General features: G+C 33.3%; 1 long non-coding RNA gene across 1 annotated transcript; it reads left to right on the top strand.

Annotated features, from left to right (window-relative positions):
• The first annotated feature begins 1,659 nt into the window (after positions 1–1,659).
• LOC133879336 (uncharacterized) lies at positions 1,660–8,490 on the top strand. The gene is made up of 2 exons (XR_009902045.1): positions 1,660–1,926; positions 6,851–8,490. It is a non-coding gene; the product is annotated as an uncharacterized LOC133879336 (long non-coding RNA).
• The last annotated feature ends 4,626 nt before the right edge of the window (positions 8,491–13,116 follow it).

The following is a 13,116-nucleotide window of genomic DNA, read 5'->3' as shown; positions in this document are numbered from 1 at the left end:
TGGGGCCTTTATGAATTTAATCTTTTATATCCTAACACATTTATCTTGTTTGGTTGTGAAAAAAAAAAGTAAAGTCTACGGATTTCTTCCAACTACAATTCAATTGATAATGCCATTTGTCACATTTTAAAATATTGTGACTCATTTAATTATTAATACGTGTGATCGATCTCTGACGATGAAAATTGAAACATATATATATATATATATATATATATATATATATATATATATAATAGAACGTAATGCCCTTTGGTCTTAAGAATGCCCCTAATGAGTTTCAAAATATCATGAATGATATTCTAAGTCCTCTAAGCAAGTATTCCATGGTTTACATAGATGATGTTCTAATCTTCTCTAAGTCTATTGAAGAACACTGGAAACACTTGAGCTTATCAGGGTGAATAGCTGGAAAATGCCAGCGAGGGGGAAAGTAAGCTTTGATAATTTCTTGAGAAAATTTTAGGTGTCTAAAATTCGGCTCATATATATATATATATATATATATTAAAAATTAAAAATTAAAAAAATTATCCGTTGTTCAAAAGCAATTTTAACATTAACGGCCAGAATATGCCACGTTAAGTTACATGCAAAACAAAAAAGTACGACTTTCTTTCTTTCTATTTGCTTTCCCCACACTCTTCTTCTTCTCATTTTCTTGCCGTTAATACTTCTCAAAACACACTCTTAATGTTAGTTTTTTTTTTTGGATGAATTCTTAATGTTAGTTTTTCATGTTATATATGTATGATTTTTTTCTTCAGGGCTCAGAAAAGACAGCCATGGGGATGGGGTTCTTTGTTTTGGACCCATCTGATTCTTCAAGCTCCATCAAAGGGCCAAATAAACACCCACGAGGTCCATGCTAATTAATGAGTTTTTTTTTTATTATTTATTTTCAGACGATTGTCACACAAGATTGGGTTAAAAACGATTCTTTAAGCTTAATCACACAAGATTGGGCATCGCCATCGCAGATCTGGGCTCGTTGTTGCCCAGATCTATGCATCCTGCAATCTTGGCCGTGGCAAGACGCGCTCCCTCCCATCCGCGGCTTGACGGCAGACGTAAAACGGCGTATTTCGGTGGGGAAGAAGAACTTCTTTTGGTGGTCTGGTTTTTGAGGTCTCTCTTCTTTTTTCTTTTTCTTTTTTTTTATCCGGTTCGTGCCGGATCGCTTAAGAGATGCGTTGAGAGCAGAACGGATGGTGAACTATGCCTGAGATCTATTCCTGCCCGTAGATCTTGATCTGGTGGAATTAAGTATTGCACGTGCAAGAACGTTAGATCCTTGCGTCAAGCTAAGGACTGGTAGCTAAAGTAGTTGACTATTTGGAGCCTGCTTTGCCTCTTACATGCAACCCCGAGTGAACATGGGATAATACCGCATATATATTCCTTTATGCAGCAATGTTTTCTCTGCAGATCTCACATGCACTTTCAGCAAACAAACCCGTCCGTTTGGCTATATATATATATATATATTCTCCTTGATATGATATATAGTTGCATAAAGGATGTGTAAAATATTTGAAATCCTGGAGTATTAATTGTTACGTGGGTGGCTGCATGGGCCATTTTTCACATTTTCATTTAATTATATATTCATATGCATGTGTGATCGATCTCGGACAATGAAAATTGAAACATAGAGTACATATATATAGATCGGAGCACAAAATTAAAAAAGATTATTCGTACGTTGTTCAAAACCAATGAGGGTGGAAGTATTATTGTGCACGTGCAAGAACGTTAGATCCTAAGGACTGGTAGCTAAAGTTGACTATTTTGAGCCTGCTTTTGCCTCTTATAATGTAAGTCTCTGCACTCCTCCCGGGCAGCTAGTGACCAGGATAATACCGCATATTCCATATATAAGTAAGCTTCATCAAGGAGAAAGGGTCGAAGACTCGAAGGGCTCTGGTAATAACTCTCTCTCAAATAAATTATTTTTGCTAGGTGATGAAATAATTGTGTTTTAGGTTCTATTTTTGCGAATTTGCTGTTAGAGATGTTAATCTTGTTTTGTTATTATTGTTATTTTCTTTTTAAACCTTTTCTATTAGATATTATCATATTAACGATGAGTCTTTTCTTTTCATACTGCAAGTTTATATATATTTTTCTTTCTCCTTTTAATTTGTCAGAAAATATATCAGTAGATGCATGTTCTACCTTCTTTTCTCATCATTTTTCGATGGTCTAGTAAAATTCCTTTCACGTTAGAGGTTCTATAATCAAACCTGACAATACCAATAGAGATGAATCTTTTTATCTCCGCACATATATAATTGTGTTTTAGGTTCATTTCTATGTGTAAATTTGCTCATAGATGTAGTTGAAGAATATATATTAACTAGCTATTTGAAGATTCTTAAATTCTTGGTAAGAAATCTTAATTAAGTTGCCAATTAAAGCCGCGTCTTCCAGAAATCAAATATATAACAATTAAAAACATATTATAAATAGGAAAAAATAAAATAAAACTTTTTTAAATGCAATTAAACTATCAAATTATAAAAAATAAAATTAGATTTAAACTAACAAAAGTCTGTTCCTACCTCTATCATTTGATTTGCACTCTCCGATTTTTTCATATCATGAGCATATCTATGTACAAAAAACATAATATCTTAAAAAAAAAAAATAAATAAATAAAACCTCATATAGTAATTTTTTTAAAGGAAAAGGCAGACCATTTTTAATTGAGGCTTTGTTGAGATCTAGTTTCAAAGAAGTTTTGCTCAATCTCTTTGCTGCTCTCTTTTGGCATTTTAAGATGCAAAGAACTTAAAAGATTTCTGTCATCGCAAAACCATAAACACTAGAAACTAAATACAAAAAGAAAAATCAAATATACTCTTTTGCAACAAGGGAATATTGAACTCTAGCTATCACCTAGCAATTGGAAGCACGACGAAGACACAGTCCTCTATTTGCCAAGATGTTTGAGCCTTTTTTCGTTTCTTTTTTTCTTTCAATCTATAGGGGTATGAAAAAAATTTGTCGCTTGAGGGGTCATTGTCGCAATCTAAAGTTTGGGGGTACTTTTGTAATTAATATGAGTATTTGTTAATGTAATTAAAATAAAAGTAGAGTACTATTTTAAGAAAACATTTGCTTTTTATAAATACCTAGCCAAAAAATAAAATATTATATAAACTAGATTGTGTATTCGTAAATAATGTTAAAGAAATTGTCTATTATTTATTTTTTTATTTTATAAAAAAAAATCTTCATAAATACTTGGTCAAAAATTAAAATATTATATAACCCAATTTATATTTGTTAATATTTTTAAAAGAAAAGTAGAGAACTATTTTAAGCAAACTTTTGTTCTTCATAAATACTTAGGGAAAAATAAAAAATAATACTTAGGAAAAAAGTCAAAATCAAAACATTCTAATATTTTTCACTTTTTATATTACATCAATTATTTTTTATTACTATTTAAATAAATAAATAAAAAACACACACACACACACTACAAAACAAAACTTTTTCACTTTTTCATAAAAAAATTTCAAACTTCTTTCTACTTTATATCACAACAATTACATTTTATTCCTATTCAAAAAAAAAAAAAAAATGCTAGAGCATCTTCTGGTGTTTTCCTAGTGTTCTCCTGGCATGGCATAAATGTAATTAAAAAATTACATCTATGTCCTTTTGGATGGCATAGATGCAATTTTTGAATCAAAAAAATTACATTTATGCCATCCCAGGAGAACACTAGAAAAACACCAGAAGATGCTCTAGCATTCCTAAAAAAAAAATCTCTCCACAAGAGTTACCAAACAGGGCCAATGTAATTAGTTAAAGCAGGTACTACCTTTAAGTAGAACATATGGCCTAGTAGAACATCATTCATTGGAACAATTTGAGCTTTATGAATATCCCTGTATTTGATTAGGTTTGTTGTCGATTTTTTTTTTTTTTGTTCTGCAAATATGGGTGAAAGTTTTTCAACATGGACAAAGTGGTCATATATTTACTTAATATAGTTTGATAAGTTAATGCCCATTACTAAACTAGCATTACTAAACCCATTACTAAGAAGCAAGATATAGGTAATCTAATTATTCATGTGTATTCACTGCCGATAAAATAGAGTTAAACACGATGCGGCAGTCCAGTTAGGCATGTTGCTCACTAAATTGTCTTAACACGTCGTTTTTTAATTAGATATGATATGGTAGCACCCATAAAAATTTAGCAGAGGGTGAATGAAGGGATCATGCAATTGACAAAGATTAAAACTTTAGAGAATGATTTGATAATTCTTAAACCTTATGAAGCAATTTCATAAAAAGTGAAATTCCAAAGACTACTAGAGCTAGCATTTTTCCCTTTCTTTTTTCATAATTAGTTCCACACTTTCCTTTCATGCTAACCCAATAAAAGCCCACACGATTGGTTTGGTTTTTAATTTCTAGCTTGAAATAAATTGCAATTCAGTGTTTGATCATTTTGAGCATTAAACTCTAAAATAAGACATCAGACTTGGTTGTAAATTAAGCATACGCATGGATATTCCATCATCTTAAATTAAGTTTTTGCTGATTTCCATTAAATTATATTCAAGTATACCATGCTTGTGGAGATCCTACCATCTAATTTATCTGTTGGAAATACCATTTGAATTCCTTTCATGAGTATACAATACTATACACTCATTAATCTTGTTTTGTTCAATTTTGCCTTGTAATAATTGGGTGAAATTATTCCCAAGAGTCAGTCCTATATATTCTTCAATTTCTAATGTTATAGATTTTGCTGGGATGTACTGGCCCATGTACAGATGTACTAGTACAGTATCTCAGGAACAAACATTAATGCCTAGAACATGCATATCTTCAAGTAGAGTGCAGTAGTAGCATCTATTGTAATTAAATCACAAAACGGAAACTTTTAATTTTTATTTTTATTTTTTGTCAAATTTACTATGGCAAGGAAACGAAGCAACAAGAAAACACTAACCAGTCTTGAAAAGTGACGACACGAAAGTGAAATATCTAACTTGTTCTATAGATGAGTCAAACATTTTGCACCCTTGGAGGGCCGGCTTGTTGTGTTGAATGGCAAATCCATTTGAATGCGTCATGTAGTTTATTGAATACTCGAGTTGAAATACCATGAAGCAACTCAGAAATCTGTCGGTATTTATCCTGGAGGCTATGGAGCGACTCGGAATTCTGTTGATATATTTCATGGAGCGACTCAGAAGTCTGCTGATATATATCATGGAGCGACTCAGAATTCTGCTGATATATTTCATGGATCGACTCAGAAGTCTGCTGATATACATCATGGAGCGACTCATAAATCTGTTGATATGAGCCATGCAATACCCTTATGGACTTGAATGCACATGGACATAAAATGATCCACCACCAAATGGGAGGAAGGAGGATCGATAGCAATAAACCACAGGCTGTGACACTCGAAATCTGACAAACAAGTTTAGTGATAGGGAGGTATCTCGTGTTTGGAATTGGTTGGGTCATCTCCAGCAAATATTTGGCGTAAACTTTTGTGACCAGTACTAGAATGAAAAGCAACATGATTGGACCATGTGTGTCAAATGGAGAAGCCTTTGCGTTTTGATACTTCACTTGGATGAGGCCAATAAGCACTTGAACAAAAAACTGGACAGTACCAACTTGGATATTGGTGGAGGAACCATGGGTGCCAATCCATCCTTGCTCACTTGCAAAACCAAAAATAGAAAATGGAAATCTTTACTAGCTTCTCACTTATATATTAATAAGTTTAGTTTATTTAAAGAGTATAAGAAATATAATGATATATCGATAGGCCGGGTACCAATTTTCTCTCAATATATACATTAATGTGTGTCACATGGAAACTTATTTCTGATTTTTTTTTTTATTTCTAAATTAATTTTGGTATTTATAGGCCAAAATAAAGTGGCCTCACCACCCTCAAAGTCAAGTGTATGAACATAAAAACTTGATAGGATATAAGTTTTGCAATTCAAAACAAAACATGTAATAATGCAAAATATTCAAATAATTAATTTCAGGTATTTTTTTGTAGGCTTAATTGATTTACAGTAAATGGTGAATAGAGTCTTTTAAATTAAACATATATAGAAGAAGAGAGTGTATAGAAAATGTATGTTTACATTGTGTATCAATAAGCTTATAATAGATTTATAGGAGTACGCGGGCGCCTGCTTCCAAACATGTAGTGGATTTCTGTCCATATATGTATATAATTAAAATTTGTTTGAGATCCAATCTATTATTTTGTGGGTTGACAACATAAGAAATTCTGAGAATCAGATCATATTTCTAATAATAATAAAAAAAAAAAAAAAAAAAAAATCCGACCTTCATGCATGCATGTAAGACTTTATTGTCCCAAATGATATAGCACAAATATTTTTACATACTATTATTAGTATTATTGGGTTTAAATGGTAAGGTTACCTGATCCTAACTTTCTAAACTCTTCTATTTTATTCATTTATTTGAGAAAACTCTCCTATTGATTTTATTAGTGATCAACAAGAAACGTTCTGGTCTTATAATTAAAATCCTAGTTTAATGATAAGAGGAACAAATGAATAAGAAAACAGGTTTTTTCACTACCCGTTAATGTTAAAATGTGGAACCCCCCCCCCCCCCCCCCCCCCCCCCTTCCCCTTTGTTTTGGCATTAACCTATAATTCATTTGAAGTTTGTACTAATAAATATTTACGTACATGTCTGTCTTTTGATCTATATTTTTTAAATTGTTGCATTATTGATATGTGAAAATTGTGATAGTTGTAAATCTTGAGATTGAATGATTGAAGTTAATTACATCCAAATATTTTCAGTTCAGAGAGGCCAGGAGCTGAGGGAGCTGATGATGGGAGGCCGGGAAAGTAGAGAGAGACACGCAATCGTGGCTCCAAGAGTACTGTTTGTGAAGGGGAGGTATGTGGAGGTGTTGAAAACGGCGGACAAGGGCTTGCTGGGTTTGCGGAGGATCTTTAAGGGTTTAACCAAACAAGTGTGAAGGGGAGCATTTTCAACACCTCCTCCGCCATTTTTTTGGGTATGTGGGTATAGTAGGGCTGCGCGCGCAGGTGTTGAAAATGGCGGTGAGGGCATGATCCTCCTAGGCTTCCTTCTCTCCACCACTAGAGGGGTGAGATACAAGGGTTTGGCGTAATACAAGTGTTTGGACAGTGGGTTCAGAGAGGAGCTGAGGGAGCCGATGATGAGAGGGAAAGTAGAGAGAGACGCAATCGTGGCTCCATGAGTACTGTCTGTGAAGGGGAGGTATGTGGAGGTGTTGAAAACGGCGGACTAGGGCTTACTGGGTTTGCGGATCGAGAATCTTTAAGGGTTTAACCAAACAAGTGTGGAGGGGAGCATTTTCAACACCTCCTCCGCCATTTTTTTGGGTATGTGGGTAGGGCTGCGCGCGCAGGTGTTGAAAATGACGGTGAGGGCATGATCCTCCTAGGCTTCCTTTTCTCCACCACTAGAGGAGTGAGATACAAGGGTTTGGCGTGATACAAGTGTTTGGACAGTGGGTTCAGAGAGGAGCTGAGGGAGCCGATGATGAGAGGGTCGGGAAAGTAGAGAGAGACGCAATCGTGGCTCCAAGAGTACTGTTTGTGAAGGGGAGGTATGTGGAGGTGTTGAAAACCGCGGACTAGGGCTTACTGGGTTTGCGGATCGAGGATCTTTAAGGGTTTAACCAAACAAGTGTGGAGGGGAGCATTTTCAACACCTCCTCCGTCATTTTTTTGGGTATGTGGGTAGGGCTGCGCGCGCAGGTGTTGAAAATGGCCGTGAGGGCATGATCCTCCTAGGCTTCCTTTTCTCCACCACTAGAGGAGTGAGATACAAGGGTTTGGCGTGATACAAGTGTTTGGACAGTGGGTTCAGAGAGGAGCTGAGGGAGCCGATGATGAGAGGGCCGGGAGAGTAGAAAGAGACGCAATCGTGGCTCCAAGAGTACTGTTTGTGAAGGGGAGGTATGTGAAGGTGTTGAAAACGGCGGACTAGGGCTTACTGGGTTTGCAGAGGATCTTTAAGGTTTTAACCAAACAAGTGTGAACGGGAGCATTTTCAACACCTCCTCTGCCATTTTTTGGGTATCTGGGTAGGGCTGCGCTCGGAGGTGTTGAAAATGGTGGTGGAGGGTTTGCTGCGTGAGCTTCTTTGATGGGTTGCTAAAGAAGAGAGGTCTGGGTGTGTGAGAAGGGTTTAACCAAATTAAGAAGAGATCGAGGTCTGGTTATGTTGTTCGTCATAAAAATTTAGTACTGAAATATTACAAGACTTGTTCTGGTATACCTCATGGCTCAGAGAGAATTAAACATGCATGTAAAACCATAATTAAAGCAAAGAGATTTGCTCTTACCGGTTGACGAAACCGTTCACTGCTTCCATTTCTCCGAGCTATTCCTACTATCTTGTAAGTGATTAACTCTATGTCAGGAATGGAACTGGTTTTGGAAAATGGTGGGGGTGATTGAGGTGAGAATGAATGAGTGGGTGAGTCATAAACTAAAAAGAAAACCAAGTAAGGACTCAAGTTGCAAGGAAGGCTGACTTCAGAATGATCATCAACGTGGGGAGAATGGGGGGAATGGATTCCTAAACAGTAAACAGGCTGCACGTGGACGCTGAACGCGTAAGGTTTTTTTTCTTAACTCTCTATTTAAAAATGATTATAGTAAGGTTTCACTTTTATTTTGAGTTTTGCTATCCAACTAACCAAAATAACTCTTTAACTATTTTAACTAACCCAACTTGAATGCTTCCCGTTTTCCAGCTTAATATATTAAGTTCAATCCGGCTCAAAATTAATTAGTTTTCCAAGTTGATATGGTGTTAAGAATTTAATCGATCGAAGGGAATTGAATTTCAATCTTAACTGCTCTCCCTTGATTTTTTTTTTTTTTTTTTTTTTTTTTTTAAACCTTATAATATTTACTTTGTAGTGATTATTATATATATACTTAATGTTGGTTAAATCCATGGCGCAACAAGAGATTCGTTAATACGTGGAGCTTAATGTAAGTGTGAAAATTAACCCACAAATCATTGGTTAATTAATTTTGGTTGACCTACTCTTCCAACCAAATGGTCTAAGAGAATAATTTGATCATTTTACCCCTACTAAATACATTTAAATGGGTACTCTCTAGCTATTGCAATTTTTTTAGACTATTTTACCCTTCCTAAATACACTAAATGAAGGCCCTCCATTTCAAATATGAAATGGAGAGGATCCTTCCCCCGAAAGTACCAAGAAAGGACCAATTCGATCAAAGTCTAGATTGAGTCCATTCTTAGTGGGACCCAGCACCCCCTCTCTCTCTCTGTGATATTTTTTAAGGCAATTTTGACGAGCTATTATTCAATACTCCCCCGATCGACCATGGATCATGGTCCATTTTAGTGACATAAACAAAGATATAAAATATCAAATAGAACTCACATTAAAACGTACATAGCACGTGTTTGGCTAACAATGAGTGAGATTCAATTCCATGTAAAACTATCAATAACTACTTATCTTTCAAAATATTAACAAGCCAAACAAACTACATGCTCTTCCTATTCCCTTTACTGTCCAATCCAAATACTTTATCCTTAATAACGATACCTCCATAAAATTAAGATTTTCTAGAATTTATAGATATTTTCTAATGTATATTTTCTCAAACTCCCAATTATTGTTTTTAATTTTGTTTCGACGTAAAAGCTTTTTCTCTAAAAAGTTCTCTCTATTTTTTGATTTTGGTACAATTAAAAATTTTGGTCAAACTGAAGATATTTTCGATTGACCAAAATAATCTCATTTAAGCTGGATAAAATGGTTTTCTTTTTTATTTTTATAAATCATTTTTTGAGTTTAAGCTTCACATTCTCGATCCACAGTCATTCTTGCACGCACTTTCTCTTGCAGTTTATTTTCTGTCACCACCAGAAGTCACTGGCTGTCGGCCGAAAAAGAGTGTGGAAAGAAAACTTACATGAACCACAGGTCCACAAATAATGCTTAGTTTAGCTGACCAGAAGGGCAATACAGCTCGCTATAAGAGCTCAAGACTAAAGTGTGCTTTTTAATAGAAACTAGATTATAACCCATGCAAAGCACGGATTGTTTTTAAAATGTTCTTTTTTTATTTTTAGATTTTAATTTAGAGAAGATGAAAAAAAAAAAAGTAATTTACTTTGGAATCAACCTTTTAATTTCAATCTATATTTCTTTAAAATTAGACTATAATAAATCATTTGTTGTTTATAATCTATGTACTTTAACAAATCTTTCATATGGGACTGAGAAATCACTAAATGATTTTAGACATGTTTATTACAATTTTACAATTAGTTAGCTACAACTTGACGTGATTATCTATTATGATATATATCTAAGATACAAACAAAATCCCCATACATGTTGAAATTTGACGGGTAAGATTGTAGTAATCCTTTTGTAATGAAACCTTGCTTAATTAGCCGCTAGCTTTACATTCAAATTCTCAAGAATCTTAAATAATAAAGATAGAATTGCAAAAGTAAATGAACAAAGCAAAGTATCCAAAAATGATACTTTACATAGTACCAAAAATGTGCCCTCCAATATAAGGTCTACCAACAACATGCAATCACGACCAAAGGAATAATATGAACTAATGTCTAAGCTCCGGTACGTAGGCTTATAATACTAAGTTACCATACTAAAAATTAAAAGATTGATGCACTAAACTGAGTTAAATTTAGAGTGGTAATTGCAAAAGTGGCGACAATTCAAATGGGTTAAGTGATGTTTTCTTTACTTTCTTTTTTTCTAGCAAATACAAGAAAAAAGAAAACAAAAAATAAAACAATTTAGTAGATTGCTAGACAATTGGGATGACGTGGCAATGAAAATCAACAATTGCGTTTTTTTTTTTTTTACAAGCTCTTGTTGATCCAAATGTTGATTTTCATTATTCTGTCATTCAAATTATATAATAATCGTATCACAATCTATTAAATAATATTACTCTTCTATTTTTTTAATCTTTGGTATATACTTGTTAATTATTGTGGTTTACACATTACACATGCTTTTGGGCCGCACCTACACCCACGTACGCACACGCACCAACATGACCTGAGGACTTCGGCGTTGTTTGGCAAATGCAGGTACAAAATAGAGTAGTGAGTTGTTAATTTTAAAATTAGTAAAAAGTGATGATGTAATATAAAGTAAAAAGAATTTATATACAAAAGTGAAAAAGTTTTATATTATAGTAAATTTTTTTATTTGAATAATTAAAAAAAAATTATTGACGTAATATAAAAAGTGAGAATATTTTAATGTTGATTGTTATTAAAAAATATAAATATAAAATTAGAAAAACGTAATTAGTAACCTTTATTATTATATTCAGTCTTTATCTTTGCCAAACGACACCTTCATTTTCTAGTGCTACTATCGGGATGATGAATAATGGCCCCACATAGATTTGGTTTTGACGACAGCAATGATGCACACAAATTCATGCAACAGCTCAAGTGGCACGATTCTCTGACACAAATATGGGGACCCACAAATGAATCTAGGCCCGAATGTTCTTTCGCCCAATCTTTGGAATATATGGGAGTCTTTATTGGAGCATGAAAATGAACCCCACTTGTGTATAAAAAAGGTTATCTCATGGACCCACTTGTGTATAACCTTTCCATTTCTTCTGTTTGCTTTTTTTTTTTTTACGTCGTCAAACCTACATTTTGCCTCTCCCCTTAAAAAACATTCAAACATCTTTTGGGCGGGATGATGATTTTTTACAAATGGAATGATTATTAACCGTTAATAACAGTTAATAATCACTAATCGGATAACTAAATATTTTGATTGTGATTACGAATTATAAAGTTTTATTAGAAAACCGATTAATAACTGGATAATCGATAATCAATTTATATATATGTGTGTGGGGGGGTCTCAAACTCAATCTTTAAATTCAAAGAATGAATTATCTTAAGTTTTTTAATACGAAAGTTTAATATTTTTTTAATTTAAAATCATATTTTAATGACAATACAATTCTCATTATATTTTATAATATTTGTTTGTTTGATTTTCTTTACAATCATTTTATTTAATCTATAAATTTGATTGCGAGATCATTGAGATAAATAAATGATAAATAAAATTGTGAAAACTAATCATAACCGCAACTGATTACATACCTCTAATAACAAATCAATTAATAAACTTAATTTGTTAGAGGAGGTCACGAATTGATGCTTAAGATGTCAACGTCCTATACTTCCAAAAGAAAGAAAAGAAAATTATTTATGTAGCCACTCAGATTGAAAGTTTAAATAATATTATCTTGTTCTGTAGCAAGCCTGTTTTGACTTTTAGTGAGACCTTCTAATTCTCTTGCTCTTTCACACGACACGACGTCGCGACAAGTGAACTCCAATGGCCTTTTACCACGTCTTTAGATTAGAAGACGTAATACATAAGCAAAGATGAAAGATCCTTTTAAAACACTGATTTTGGGGATATCGTTATAATCTCTGAGGATTATTAGGTTTCTTAATTAACATGGCATCATTATTGAAAGGAGCATTTTCCTTTTTCAGCTTTACGTTCATGTTTTAATCAATAAAAATATTTAAATTTTTCATTATTAAAAAAAAAAAAAAAAAAAAGCTGGACTTGCTGAACAATTATGGTCTATTTGAATATTGAATATTTTTTAATCAGAATATTATTTTAATTCACTATACGAATTACGGAATTTACCTTTGTAAAATAAAATTTAAAAAAATTAAATTAAATATTATTTATTTTTTAAAAAAATAAAATATTATTCTACATTTTAAATTACCAACTTTTCTATCTCAACTTATGTCATCCTCTAAGAAGACAACGTCAAACATAGGTTGAGGTCATCCACCACAAGCTGAGAGGACATAGTGATGGTACCTCTTTTGTGTTGTGAAAAATGCAGCTTAAAATAGGAAAATTACACGCATTTATTTAGTGAAATGAGTGATTCCGAGGAGATCAGGAGCAGAGCCATCTAATTAGGCCCAAGGTGTTTCAAAAAAAAATTAAAAAAAAAATTAAAAT

The sequence above is a fragment of the Alnus glutinosa genome, chromosome 10, assembly GCF_958979055.1.
Source record: "Alnus glutinosa chromosome 10, dhAlnGlut1.1, whole genome shotgun sequence".
Taxonomy (NCBI): Eukaryota; Viridiplantae; Streptophyta; class Magnoliopsida; order Fagales; family Betulaceae; genus Alnus; species Alnus glutinosa.
The sequence above is the reverse complement of the archived record's forward strand: the minus strand, read 5'-3'. Positions and strand labels throughout refer to the sequence as shown.